The sequence below is a fragment of the Phalacrocorax aristotelis genome, chromosome 3 (genome assembly GCF_949628215.1).
Source record: "Phalacrocorax aristotelis chromosome 3, bGulAri2.1, whole genome shotgun sequence".
Classification (NCBI taxonomy): Eukaryota; Metazoa; Chordata; class Aves; order Suliformes; family Phalacrocoracidae; genus Phalacrocorax; species Phalacrocorax aristotelis.
Genome location: NC_134278.1, coordinates 1252473 through 1265698, shown reverse-complemented (window position 1 = coordinate 1265698; position 13226 = coordinate 1252473). Strand labels below are relative to the sequence as shown.

The window sequence follows — 13226 nt, the reverse complement described above, 5'->3', positions numbered from 1 at the left end:
AGGACATGCCAGGGTTTCTCCAGTGATGGAGAGCCCAGAGGAGGGGTGTTGATTTAGGTGGGTAACCTCTAAGCATCCAAGTCAGGTGGAGGAATCCCAACCCTGATTCTTAAGCCCCAATCCAAGAGCATCTGCTCTGTATTCTGTCCTAAACTATTTAGCCAAACCCAGGGGATCTGCAGCAGAATTCAAATCTGAGCCCCAAGAAACCAGGGACAACACCACAAAGGGAATACTTCTGATGGCGGAAAATGGTACCCTGGTACCACATTCCCTGGGATTTTAGGCAAAAGCCCACGTGCTTGAAGCAAATTGCATTAGTGTCTCCAGGCGGGTGGGTCCCTCTGGAACCGGGGGCGTGCAGGCGTGTGTGCAAGGGGCGCTCGCGGGGCGATGCGGCGCGGCGCAGAGCACAGCAGGCGGGAGGGTGCTCCTCCACGCCGTGCATCGCCCGCCAGCCTCCCGGGGTTCGCTGTCGCCGCAGCGGGTGGGCTGCGGCTGAACGTCCCCGCACAAGCTTCTTGGTGCGGAAAGCTGTCAGCAAGGCCGTCCAGCGGGGATCCTGGCAGCCTTCCTAGCACACCGCGCTTTCCATAGTTATTATTTTGCTGCCTGACAAACCTCTAACCGAGGGGGAGGATGCCTGCACATCGTTATTTCTGTATCTTATCTTGGTAGCCAAGCTCGAGCTCCGGGATCTGCTCATTAGAGGACCAAACTGTAGAGCCGGACTTCCCTGTGCTTGGTGCTCTATGTACGCAAAGAGCAAAAGGCAGCCTCTGTCCTGCACCCTACAGCCCAAGGGTGGGGAGCAGAGATGTACCTAAATGATTTTGTGGCAGAGGCCGGGATGCCTCTCCCCCAGTTTCTCCCCCAAATTTGGTCTGTGGACAAGCAGAGAATGGTATTTCTGAGGAAGGAAGATAAAAAACAACCCAGGAACTGGGCTCTGCTGGGGTTTCAGGAGGTGCTTCCAGACTCCCTTAAGCCCCCGGTCTGTGTCAGAGGTGTGTGAGCAGAAAAGAGCCTGCGCCTGGACCGCGGTTCATTCTTCTGTGGAGATAGCAGAGGGGCTTGGGTTTGTCTTGTAGTGGCCAAGGCTCTGGACAGAGGGATCAAAGCTGAGGCGCTGCTGATGTGGTGGGGATGCACAGACATCAGGTATCAGGAAGGACCAGGAGGATCCTTTCAGGGCTTGAAGGGGCTGATGAGAAAGGTGGGACAGACGTTTTAGCAGGGCCTGCAGCGACAGGACAAGGGGTGATGGGTTTAAACTAAAGGAGGGGAGATTCAGACTAGAGAGAAGGAGGGAATTGTTCACGCTGAGGGTGGTGAAAGCCTGGCCCAGGCTGCCCCGAGAGGTGGTCGATGCCCCATCCCTGGGAACACCCAAGGCCAGGCTGGACGGGGCTCTGAGCAACCTGCTCTGGCTGAAGGTGTCCCTGCTCACGGCAGGGGGTTGGGCTGGGTGGCCTTTAGTGGTCCCTTCCCACCCAAACCCTTCTGTGACTCTGTGATTCTGTGATCAAGGCAGAAATCATGTCCCCTGTGCTTCAGCTTTCTCCATCTTAGAAGCACCCAGAAGTCCTGATCCTGGCAGAGCAGCTTATCCCATAGTAATCTACCACTGCCTTTAAAAGTGAAGCGTTTCCCTTGGGAAGCGCTAAGCTCCGGTCTCTCTGGCCGCCGCGGGGCAGGCGCTGGGAACACCGCCCTCTGCTGCGGGGCAGGGTGGGGAGCCTGGCTGAAGCTGCAGGTAATAGACGGGACCGGTTTAACACCCAGAACGTTGCGGAAGGTTGAAGCTGCTGTGCTCATGACAGGTTGGACTCTGTCCCCTTCACCAGCGGGTCTGGGGGCAATGGTGGAGAGGAGAGGCTGGGGGCAGGAGCACAGGGCTGATCAACCTCCTCCTGCACGTGTTGAGGAGCTCTGAACAGTCCGGGTAGGAGAACTTCTCAGGCCAGAGAGGCATGGTGGTGGCAGGAGGGACCAGATGGCTCGTAATTAAGCTTGAGATTGTTGGTTGCATTTACCAGCCTAGGTAGTACCGGCTAAGGGAGCATCGAAGCGGTGGGAAGGAGCGAGCAGAGAGCAGCGCACGTGCCATAAGGGGATGAGGTACGTCCCTGCGACGGAGAGCCCAAATGCAGCTGCAGAATGAGGAGTGAGGCTGGACCATAAGCAAAATGATGTCACTATCTTGGAGCCATTTCTAGTTTTCTTTTATATTTCAGGATTTTTTTCGTTTGCTTCCTTGACTCACTGCTGAAACTGTAAAGGGGGAAAAAAATAGCTTAAAAATGAGTGTTGGCATATTTCTGAAAAGTCGCTAATTTCTTCCTGTGAAGTTGCTTGATAAGCACTTTCCTTTCAAGACTTTGAATGCGGTCCTGCCGCTCCTGCAAGCGATGCAGGGCTCAACCCCGCCGCCTCCGCACCTGGGGCATCATGTCCCCATCCCAGTGTGCACCGAGAGCAGCCTGGCAAGGGGGTGTGCTTGGTTTTGGGAGGTCACAGGAGACCCGTGACTTGGAGAAGTGAAGGCAGCTCGGGCGGTTTAGCCTAGCAGATGGACTTCTTGGCTTGGGAAGCAACAAAACCACAAATGAAAGTGATTTTTATATGTATATACATTTATGCATACATACGTATTTTTTATATATATACACATATAAAAGGTGGGACTTGATGATCCTAGAGGTCTTTTCCAACCTTATTGATTCTATGATTCTATGAAATACATAAATGTAAAACATATGTGTGAATATTCATACTATATATATAAAATACTTGGCACTGAGGCACATGCTTCATGAGACCCCTGTAAAACATCCCTGTCTGCCTTTTTGCTTGGAAAAAGTTCGGCTAGTTAGCCTTTTGTCATGGTCATCTGGCGAGTTAGGCTAGTTAGCTCTTCTCCATGGTCACCACAGCTCCATCCCCATCGCCTCTGCAGCAGCTCCCTGAAACAAGCCTGACCTCTCCCTCCTGTCCTTTCTCCGCAGACCTTCCGCTGGCCGGTGGCAAGCAATATCGACGGGAATGAGATCCTGGAGATCCAGGTGTTCAACTACAGCAAAGTCTTCACCAACAGGTGAGAGCGTGGTCTGCCCTTCCCTCCCACCGACCCCCCGGGTCCTCTCCGGTGGGAAGAGGGAGCTCCTGCTTGAGCTGGAGCCACATCCCAGGTTGGTGAGGAGGCTGGAGGGTGAGGAAGACGGGGGTGGTTGATATCTCCTGGGAAGGGCAAGGAAGCACAGAGGCAATGTGTCCCGCTCAGCGAGTGAGGTTGGTAACGACCAACGACTAGATGGTGGTCAGTGCCACGGCTGTGCCGTGGTTTTCCCAAGGTGCTGCCGTTTGGTTCAATGCAATTTGCATGTGTTTAAAAGGAACTGAAAGCTTTTGGTTAATTATCGAGGCGGGAGTTGATACCTAAATGTAGTTCCTCAGCTTTTGCAAAGTCTGCAAGTGTTTATTTACCTTATTCTTGTAATTTTTTTCTCACATAGAGACTATGGGTTTTGCCAGGACTTATGTATTATGTGCAATTTATGAACACTTTTTAAGGTTTCTTCCAGTTCTTCCAAAACTTCTAAGTTTTGCCCTCACATTAATAATGAACATGAGAGAAGGAAAGTTTGTCTGTCCCTTCTGTCAGCCTTAGTGTATTTCATACATTCCTCCATGCTGTCATCGCAAAAATATGGGAGCATTTCGCAAAAACAGGGGTGGCGTACATGAGGTGTCCTACAGAACATTCACACTGACTTTAAAGAGGGGAAAGGAAAAGGGGAGCCGAGGAAGGACTCATGCTTGTGGTTGGACATTGCACTAATGCTTTTGCACTGAAATCCAGTGGCTTCCCCAGCAGGGTCTCCTGAACATCCCCCAGGCACGTGTTCATGCAAAAGCTTGCTTCAGAGCAAAAGAAATGAGTCGACAGGCAGGCGGCGTGCAGGGCAGGCACGTTAAATATGCAAGGTTTAAAAAAAAAAGCCACAAAAAAAAAACCCCACAAGCAAAACAATAAACCTAAACGACAAACTGAGAAGAAAAATCACCTACCTTTGTCTTGCTTTTAAGTAGGAGCTTGAGTAGCAGAAGGAGAGTTGAAGAAACTTGGCTTCTTCAATCGCTCTCTGGAAAGGGAAAGGTAAGGGGCCCCCGGAGGGTCCCAGCCCAGGTGGATGCGTTGGGTGGGGAAAGGGTGGCAGATACAGGCAGAAGAGCGGTCCAGGGCTTGCAGGGAGATCGCAGCTCTGCCGCAGGGGCCGTCAGCGGTACAAGTCACTTCGAGTTGTGTTCAGACCACCTCCTGCAGGCCCCTTCACTGAGACAGCGCAGTTGTGGTGGCAGTAAGTGCATGAGCGATGGGCACATGGAATAGGAGATCTGAATCGTTTCTGCAGCCCTGAACTGTCCCAGGGCCTGTGTGAGAAGGGACACCTCGGGTGCTGTGGGCAGCAGACAGGCGATGGGAGCCTGAGATGGACAGATGCAGACCTGGAGATCCACCTCCTTCCCCAGCCTGTGACAGCTCCAGGCTCCAGAACCTGCTTTTCATGTTAGCAGTGGGTTTTTTTCTTTGACTCGATGCTCCTTCATTGCCTTCCTTCACTTTCTACTCCCCTGGTGTGAGCGAACAGCCTGGATGCTGCCACGCATTTGCACAGACTTAGTGCAGCCGGCAGCTGGCCGACATGAAGGGACAGAGCATCCCTCCATCCATAATGACGTGGACCTTCATATCTTCGTTACCCAGCAGATGGGAATGAAAAGATGCCAAATGAACCAGATACTTTTACCCTAACAAACTGCTCCTCAGGATGTACACAATTTACCTCCCAGACAGCAAGTCTGCGTGCTGTGCACACAAAGAAGCAATCCCTTCTCTCTCTCTCTCTCCGTCTTAAAAGCTGGAAAAAAAAAATTCACTTGGAAGGTGCAATAAAAAGCAGAAAGTGGTGTTTCTGTGTCTGGAAATGAAGAACCATCACTGTTCCTCCATGGAATTGGGAATTGGAAAGGCCAGGGCATATCAGCAGGTTGCACTGATTAGAGGCTGAGAAAGTGATCACTCGGGTAATTCTTTCTGCTTAAATGGTGACCAAAGTCTCTTAGAAATTTCCAAATACCCAACACAAAGTAAATATCCAGCTAGTTCAGTCAAATTGCTTAAAGTGCCTTCTTTCCATTGGTGAACTGCATATGCAAAGAGGTCGGCTGTATCAGCCAGCCAAGAGCCATGCCCGCTTCCAGGACGACCTTCTCTTTTGCCATTTTTATCAATTTGGACATTCTCCTCAGTTTGCCTCTGACTCGTGAGGGCCTGGGCTGCCGCAGAGGAGCACGCGCTGAGCCCCCTTACCTTTGGGCAGCAACGGCTGATGCTGCAGGGGAGCAGGCTGCAGTCGCGTCCCAGCAGTGCCATGGGCTGCCCAGGGAGGCTGTGGGGTCCCTTCCCTGGAGACATTCACCCCCCGCCTGGACGCGGCCCTGTGCCCCTGCTCTGGGGGTGCCTGCTCAAGCAGGGGGTGAGACGGGGTGAGCTCCAGAGGCCCTTCCAACCCCCACCATTCTTTGCTTTTGTGATTAACTTCATTCCTCACCATTAAGGGGCGACCAGTTCAGCAGTCTGGTTCCACCACCCCATGAGAATTGCCTCCTTCCATCAATTTAGTGCTCCCTTGGTACAAAGAACCCCCCACATGCTGTGGCCCCTGTCCCAGGGACCCAGGAGTCTGCGCTGAGGCAGCCGGGCTCCCCCATCGTGGTGTCTAGAGCACATGAAACCAGGAGCATCTCTGCCCATTGCTTGGCAGGTATTTTCTGCCCTCAAAAGCACATTTGTAGTCGAAGCACCTCTCAGTCTTGTTTTTGAGAAGGCTGTTCTTGGCACCTCTCACTGCAGAGCGATTGTTACCATCTCAAATCCTCTTTGCAGCTCTTTATGCCACCAACGTTCAACTTTCAGCATCCTCCCTCTAAAGTACAGGTGCAGGCTGGATGCACCCGCTTCTGCCCTGCATCTCCCCAGCCCTGCGGCCTGAAACACACCTCTCCTCTCCCCCATCCCTCCTCCGTCTGTGCAGTTACGGATTAATCGGTGGTTTATCCACCGTGCTGGGCTGCCGGTGCACCGCACTCTCCGGAGCTGTTGCGTTCATGAGAGTCGGGTCCGTTTTCTGCCAGCCTGAGGTGCAGATGCTGCTTCTTGGAAGTGTTTTTGGTGCAGGAGTGCCCTCTTTGGCTCAGGCGCATCCCAAAGTCCCCGCTGCTCTGCGGGGCTGCCTCCACCTTGTCAGTCTTCACATCATTTGAAAATTTGATTGTAAGTTATTTTTACATCGCAGTCACTGATGTAGTAGTCATGGGCTTAATAGCAAAATTGCACCATAGCACTGTCAGTCGAAGATGATTCTCAGCTGATGCCCTATTTTTAGAGTTTCTCCATTAATCTGCACTTGTTAGCGTGTAGCACTGATAGCAGGCAGTGCTGAACCAAACAGTTTGTAAGAACCCGCTCCTCGCGTGCGGTTACCAAACAAACCGACTCCGAAGAAGGAAACCAAGCTTGTTTTGACAGGCTCGATTTCCTCATAAACCTACCTTGAATGTCACTGATTACACTCCCGTTTTTAATTGCTTATTCATTGAATCCTGCACAAGCTTTCCTATTCTTTTCCTAGGACGGCTGCCAGGTTAAACCTGGCTCTCTCCACCCACCCCGTATGAACTCTTTGCTGCGCTGGCATTTATCCGTAATTCCAGCTTTGTTAAAAATTGATATCAGTGGATCAGAGGCTGCTGGTTCAAAAGAACCATGACGGTTACCCACAAACCACCCTTGGCCTGCAACAACCAACAAATATTTACCCAGCATGTTCATAGAGTCATCGAATCATCGAATCACAGAACGGTTTGGGTGGGGAGGGACCGCTAAAGGCCACCCAGCCCAACCCCCTGCCGTGAGCAGGGACACCTTCAGCCAGAGCAGGTTGCTCAGAGCCCCGTCCAGCCTGGCCTTGGGTGTTCCCAGGGACGGGGCATCGACCACCTCTCGGGGCAGCCTGGGCCAGGCTTTCACCGCCCTCAGCGTGAACAATTCCTTCCTTCTCTCTAGCCTGAATCTCCCCTCCTTTAGTTTAAACCCATCGCCCCTTGTCCTGTTGCTGCAGGCCCTGCTAAAACGTCTGTCCCGCCTTTCTTATCAGCCCCCTTTAAGCACTGAAATGCAGAGCTCATCCTCCCCAGCGGCCAGACCCTGGGCAGAGCCTCCTCTCACCCAGCTGTGGGACACAGCTGGACCAGCCCAGCTGCCCAGGGCAAGTGTTGGAGCGTTCAGCACAGCGGAGGAGTATCCAGCACCTCCCTGCAGAGGTTTGCCGAGTTTAATTACCTGTTCCGTTTCTCTCTGCTAAATTGAAAAGCCCTTCACAGTAGAAATAGTTCCCTCATGATGGCATTTACAGGCAGTGGTAAAATGAGCTCCAAAGCGTGTCTGTGCCAGCATGCATTCAGCCTGTCCCTCAGCAATTAAGAGACCAAGCACAGCGTGCTCTCCTTGCTGCCGCCTTTGCTTTGGGCCACCGGAGCAGCCCAGCCCAGGAAAGGAGCTGGGATCAGAAAACCCCTTCAGCAAATGCCAAACAAGACATCTCCCCTGGGAAGCAGAATCCCAAGGGGGGCTTCATCTCCTCTCACTGCATTGCAGGTGTCCAGAGGGAGTCTGGGCTCAGCTCAGGTCCCCAAGGTCCCCAAGTGCCCTTGAGTATCCAGCCTCTGGAAGGACCTGTGTCTCCTGTAGATCCAAAATTCTACCTGCCAGCCCCGTGTTTGTCTCAGACATCCCACGACACGTGTGTGGCAACAGGTACTCATGTTTAGGTGATGGCTGGAGACGGGTCTGGGAGAGCCAGGAGCAGCAAGGTACGCCGTGCCCCAGGGCGACGCGCTTTGGGCACAAGGAACTGAGGACTGGCTGTGGTTGAAGGGTGGCCTGAAAAGGCTGAAGTTCCCTGAAGGAGAAGACAACAAGGACCCCAAAAGAGGCAATGACAGGAGAGCCTCAGTCCAACCCTGAGAGCTGCCTACGGATGGAGGAAAGACTATCTTTCAGACCTGAGCATCCACGGCAGGAATCAACCTGCAGAATAGAGTACTTCAAGTCATAAATATAAAGGAAATATCTGGGGATTTCTGTTCAGACTCACAGCATTTCTCCTGCTGGCTAAGAAATGTCTACACCAGGATATTCGTCCCAAGGCCCAGCCAATGAACCTGGTCCCAGCCCTGCCCTGGGCAGCTGGTGCTGAGCACCTCCTGCAAGGAAATGCAGGGAATCTGTGATAGAAAAGAAAAAAATAAAGCCCCAGGTCACAAGTCAGTGCTGTGGCTACAGCCCCATCCTCCCTGCACGAAAATGAATTGTAGGAGGACAGACAGACATAAATTTTAGAGAGGAGGGAGGAGAGTGGTGAGAAGCAGAGCCCTGGCACTGGGGTTTGGAAAGGCGAGCCGTGGTCTCTGTGAATAATTCACATCTAGCTGATTAGCCTTATTTATCAAAGTCCCAGATAAAGGCACGACACCTGATGCAGGTCCCCCTGAATAATGGAGGGGGCCAGTGCCGAGACGCGGCTGTGTGGCTCATTGAGTTGCTTTGTTTCCTGCCTCCGTGGCCATCGGAGTGCAGCTAATTAGCTGGTAAGATAATCCTTTCCTGGCCCAGCCAGATGCCTCAGCCTCCTCCCAGCAGCTGACTCCGCGTCGGCTCCCAGGGGCTGTGGTCTCTGGTGGGTCTCGGCTCTGGGACGGTGGCTGTCACTGGGGGCTGTTCCCCAGGGCACCGTGTGTCTGAGTGCCCAAAGAAAGGAGGATATAGTTCATGAGGATGGCTCAAATGGATCAGACCAGCAGTGCAACCAGCCCAGAAACCTGTCTCCAGGTTATACGCCTACGGGGTAGGGATCCCCAGGCTGGGAAACTCTCCTGTCCATCCAAACCACCCCAGGGATGCCCTGACCCAGTGCGGGTGGGTGAGGGGCAGTGCCACATTCTGCCCGTGGCTAATTTACTAGTGTAGAAGCAGGCTGAAAATGCTCCATACAAGAGAAGGACCAATAACCATGAGTCCTACACACCCATCCTGCAGACGTGAGATGCTTCAGCCGATGCTACGTATCCCATCCCGGAAAGCAGATGGTAAAGCCAAATAACTGCTGCGTGGTGGGATGACCTGGGTAGAAACCAAGTTCCTACTGGAAGTCAGTTCATCCCTGTCCTTGATTCCTGGAGCTGGTTTGTTTTCCTCTATGTCACTCCTGGAGGTGGTTTGAGGAGCGGCTGAGGGGGCTGGGGGGGTTTAGCCTGGAGAAGAGGGGGCTGAGGGGAGCCCTTCTCGCTCTCTGCAGCTGCCTGAGAGGGGCTGGAGTGAGGGGGGGGCTGGTCTCTGCTCCCAAGTCACCAGTGACAGGACGAGAGGAACCGGCCTCAGGCTGCGTCAGGGGAGGTTTGGGTTGGGTGTGAGGGAAAATGCCTTCCCTGCCAGAGCGGTCAGGCCCTGGCACAGGCTGCCCAGAGAGGTGGGGGAGTCACCGTCCCTGGGGGGGTTCAAACACCGTGCAGCCGTGGCACTTGGGGCCATGGTTTAGGAGGCCTGGGGGTGTTGGGTTGGGGGTTGGACTTGATGATCCCAGAGGTCTTTTCCAACCTACATGGGTCTATGATTTTTTCTTTTCTGGTCCATTGGGGAGACCTACAAAATACCTTCAAGACAGGTAAAAATTCATAGCACGTGGTCCCACAGTGAAGGGCCCTGGGAGGGGGAATATGCAGGAGGCAAGCACATGATGTGAGGTCCCAGATGTGGATTTGAGTGGGTCTGAGCAGCAGAAGACACTGGGACACGTGTGAGTGATGTGGCATGGAAGACCATATGCACAGGAGAGGCAGAGATACAAGAAGCAGGTGGAGGCAGCAGCTGGGGCAGCATGCCATGCTGGTGGGGCATCAGAGAGGATGGCTGTGTGGTCCAGTGGCCACAGAGCATCATCCCTGAGGCAGAAGGTCTGGTTCCTGCTGCTGCTCCCATCCCTGACCTGCTGGGACAGCCTGGACAAACCTCTTCTGGGCCACATGATTTCCTTGTGCATAAAATGAGGACAATACCAGCCAGCGACCACATCCCTTAAGGATGAGGAAGGATGCACAAAACCTAAGAGCTTCTGCTTTGAGGTGGCTTGTTTTCCTCTATGTCACTTGTTTCCTCTCCAGGGCGAGAAGCAGTAACTGGATCTGGCCAAAGGCTGAAAGCCATGTTACAAACCCGTCGGCTCCGGGCGATGCAGGGGTGGGGGCACAGATAACATCCCCCTGCAGAAAACCGATATCCACAGGGAAGAGGCAGGAGCTGGCTCTCCTTGCCTGACAGGGAGACAAAGAGAAGAATACCAAAGGCTTTTAATACAGCACTGTGCTCTCTGGGATAAAAATAGGGCTTTGTTCTGTCCTTTGTAGTCTGGCTTCTCCAGCAATTAAGATCTTTGCAGAATTCAAGTCTTTTGTAGGAAACTGCCTTCATCCTGCAGAAACCAGGGTGCTCACCGTTTCATCTGCAGAAAATGATCTGCTGCAGCGTCACTGTAGAAAGAGTATAATGGAAAAAATTATTAAGTCTGGTGCGGTAGGTTTCCCCTCCTGTGTGAGTGCCCTCCCCATGCAGAGCAGCGCTCAGGCTCCAGGCAGGAAGGCGGCTGCAAGAGCTGCGTTTTGCAAACCAGAAGGTGCCGTGGTTTCCTTGAAACGGTGCTTGGACCACAGCTGGTCAAGCCTTTCTGCTTCCTTAAACATTGCAGAGGTCGGAGCTGCAGCCCTTGGAGGTTAAGTTCTCCCCAGTTTCTTCCCTCTCAGTGTGGAAGATCCCAGGGACACCCTGAGGTTGCACCCAGGGCTCTGCATCTGACTCACCGGACCACTGGGTGAGTGATGCTCCTGCTGCGCACGTCAAGATGTTAGTTCTGTCCAGAGAAAGACAGAAAGCAATTAAATCTCTATGAATATGCCTAAGTACGCCTGTAACCCAGGCAAAGTGTTTGCATAAGATCGCGACACGCCAGCCTCGTGCTTGGCTTGCCTTTGTCTCAGTCCAAAACGTTTTAGAGTCCCTTCTTAATCTCACCAATAAGACAAAAAAAATTCATATGGGAAGCTCGTCGGGATTTGGGGGCCACCTGCACAATTTAGGGTTTATGTTTGTAATTTTCATATGTGATTCAGATCCTCAAACTTTATTGTGTGAAATCCAGACCAGGCAGGTCTCTCAGAGGGAATCTTATGCCCGTTTTAGTAGTTGGGAGCAATCCAGTAACCTTGATCACCCGAACATCATTAAAAAAAGCTTTTCCACTAATCCCTTCAGCACTGGAAACACAGAAAGTTGCTCTCCAAGGCTGCCTCAGGCTGTCTTTGCAACAAGCTGTTGGTTGTGAGAGTCCTTTGGTTTTGCATTATTCAACTGTGCAGGATCAAAAAGGATCCAATAGAACAGACAAAAGCCCTGGAACAGCTTTATATGAGGAACTACAAATTAAATTAGTCCAGTTCAAAAGAGGACAGAATGAATAGCCACAGGGTTAAACTGGGGAGGAAGCAGTTATTCATCACCTGTTTCAGTAGAAAAACTTGGAAGGCTTGAAAATGAAGATAGCGGGAGCAGGCTCAGGGTGAAGTGGGTCTTCAGGTGATGCTGGGTGGGCTGTGGAGAGCCCTGCCACGAGATCTGGTGGGTACTGAGAGTTTACAGGTTCAAAACTGGATCTGACATCTTCATGGAAGAAAAATCTGCGTGAGTTTATTGGACACAGAGATATTCCCTCTGGCCCCAAGAGTCCTAAGGTGGACATCTTACATAGGCCAGAGGACTTATACTTGGGATGACAAGGTTTGACGAGCTGTGGTGCTTCCTGATGGATCTGGGTTACCATTCCGAACGGATTTGTCCTCTTCGGAGCCCAGGCTCCCCCATCCTCCTGATCCACGGGCTGCACCCTTTCTTTTCATGCCTTTTCATAAACTAACATCATTTTTTCTCCTCCATTTTCCATTGCACTTCCTGAACTATGGGATTATTCACCTCAGAAGAAGGTCCTAGTCCAACTTCTTTTCCAGCTGATCCACAATGGGCATGGTGGGGATCTGGCCAGTGAGCATGGTCTCCTCTCACATGCCCCTCCCCAAAGTAGGGTGCGTGCCGAGTGCTCCAGAGCCTGAGGTTCCTAAAGCTCAGCTTATCTTCTTTGGCCTTAGGGCTGGTGTCTGTGGTACACCTACGGCTGCCTGGTCCACAAGCAGAGGTATCATCTACCTGAAACCTTCCTCCTGCATGAGGCCCCTTGCAATGGGACGGCTGCAGCATGCAAGTCTGAAGTCTCACGAAGACTTTCTAGCATCAGTTTCCATGGAAGGTAGAAGGTAGATGGACAGGGTGCGCTTGGTTGTGACCTGAAAGGACCGATGTCACCAGGGGCAGGAACCTGGAAAGGTACAAGTTTCCGTAGCATGTCAGAGATGCAAGTTAATCAGCCGAGATGTCTACAGGGGTATCAGCTCAGCCCTTCTGCAAGTGATACCGTGTCGTACACGTTGTCCAGTTTTGCAGGCAAGGCTGGCACGTGAAAAAAAAGAGCTGAAATGCTGAGGCCCGTGGAGGAGGGAAGCCGCAGAGACAGAGGTGAGCGGAGTCCAGACTTCCCAGGAGGGGCTGCAAATCATCTTGCCTCGCCAAGAGCCAGAGTAAAGCGAGCAGGGGAGAAGGCAGCCGGGGCGGCTGGCGCAGCTCAAGCTGGGTACGGCCAGCAAGTGATAATGTGGCTTGTGTAGTGCAGGCTACGCAGAAGAAGAAGTTTGAGCCCTTTCTTTCATGTTTTATTACCTCCTGAGGCAGGCGAGACGTTTGGCTACTATAGGAAATGATACTTTGCTGGCTTTCAAACCCTTTTCTTTTTGTAATGCTAGAAATTCAGATCCTCTGCCGGAAGGTCTGGAGGAGTTTGTGTCTGAGCGCTTTCAAGGGCAGACCTTCCTCCTCTGGACTGGTCCCCACCAAACTCTTTTTGCATCACCAGGAAAACACATTTCATTAAGATCTCCAGCAGCAACAGGACAATTCCCACCTCCCAGCTTTGGCTGCCTCTAACCTGGGCAGGGGGTTTACGTCCAAT

General features: G+C 52.4%; 1 protein-coding gene across 4 annotated transcripts in view; it reads left to right on the top strand.

The window, feature by feature from the left end:
* Positions 1–3023: 3023 nt before the first annotated feature.
* OTOF (otoferlin) overlaps positions 3024–13226 on the top strand; it is a 93951-nt gene continuing 83748 nt past the window's right edge. For all 4 annotated transcript variants that reach the window (XM_075086390.1, XM_075086389.1, XM_075086388.1 and 1 more), the window contains exon 1: positions 3024–3097. The gene's annotated coding sequence lies outside the window, so the exon portion shown is untranslated. The remainder of the gene's footprint in view (positions 3098–13226) is intronic.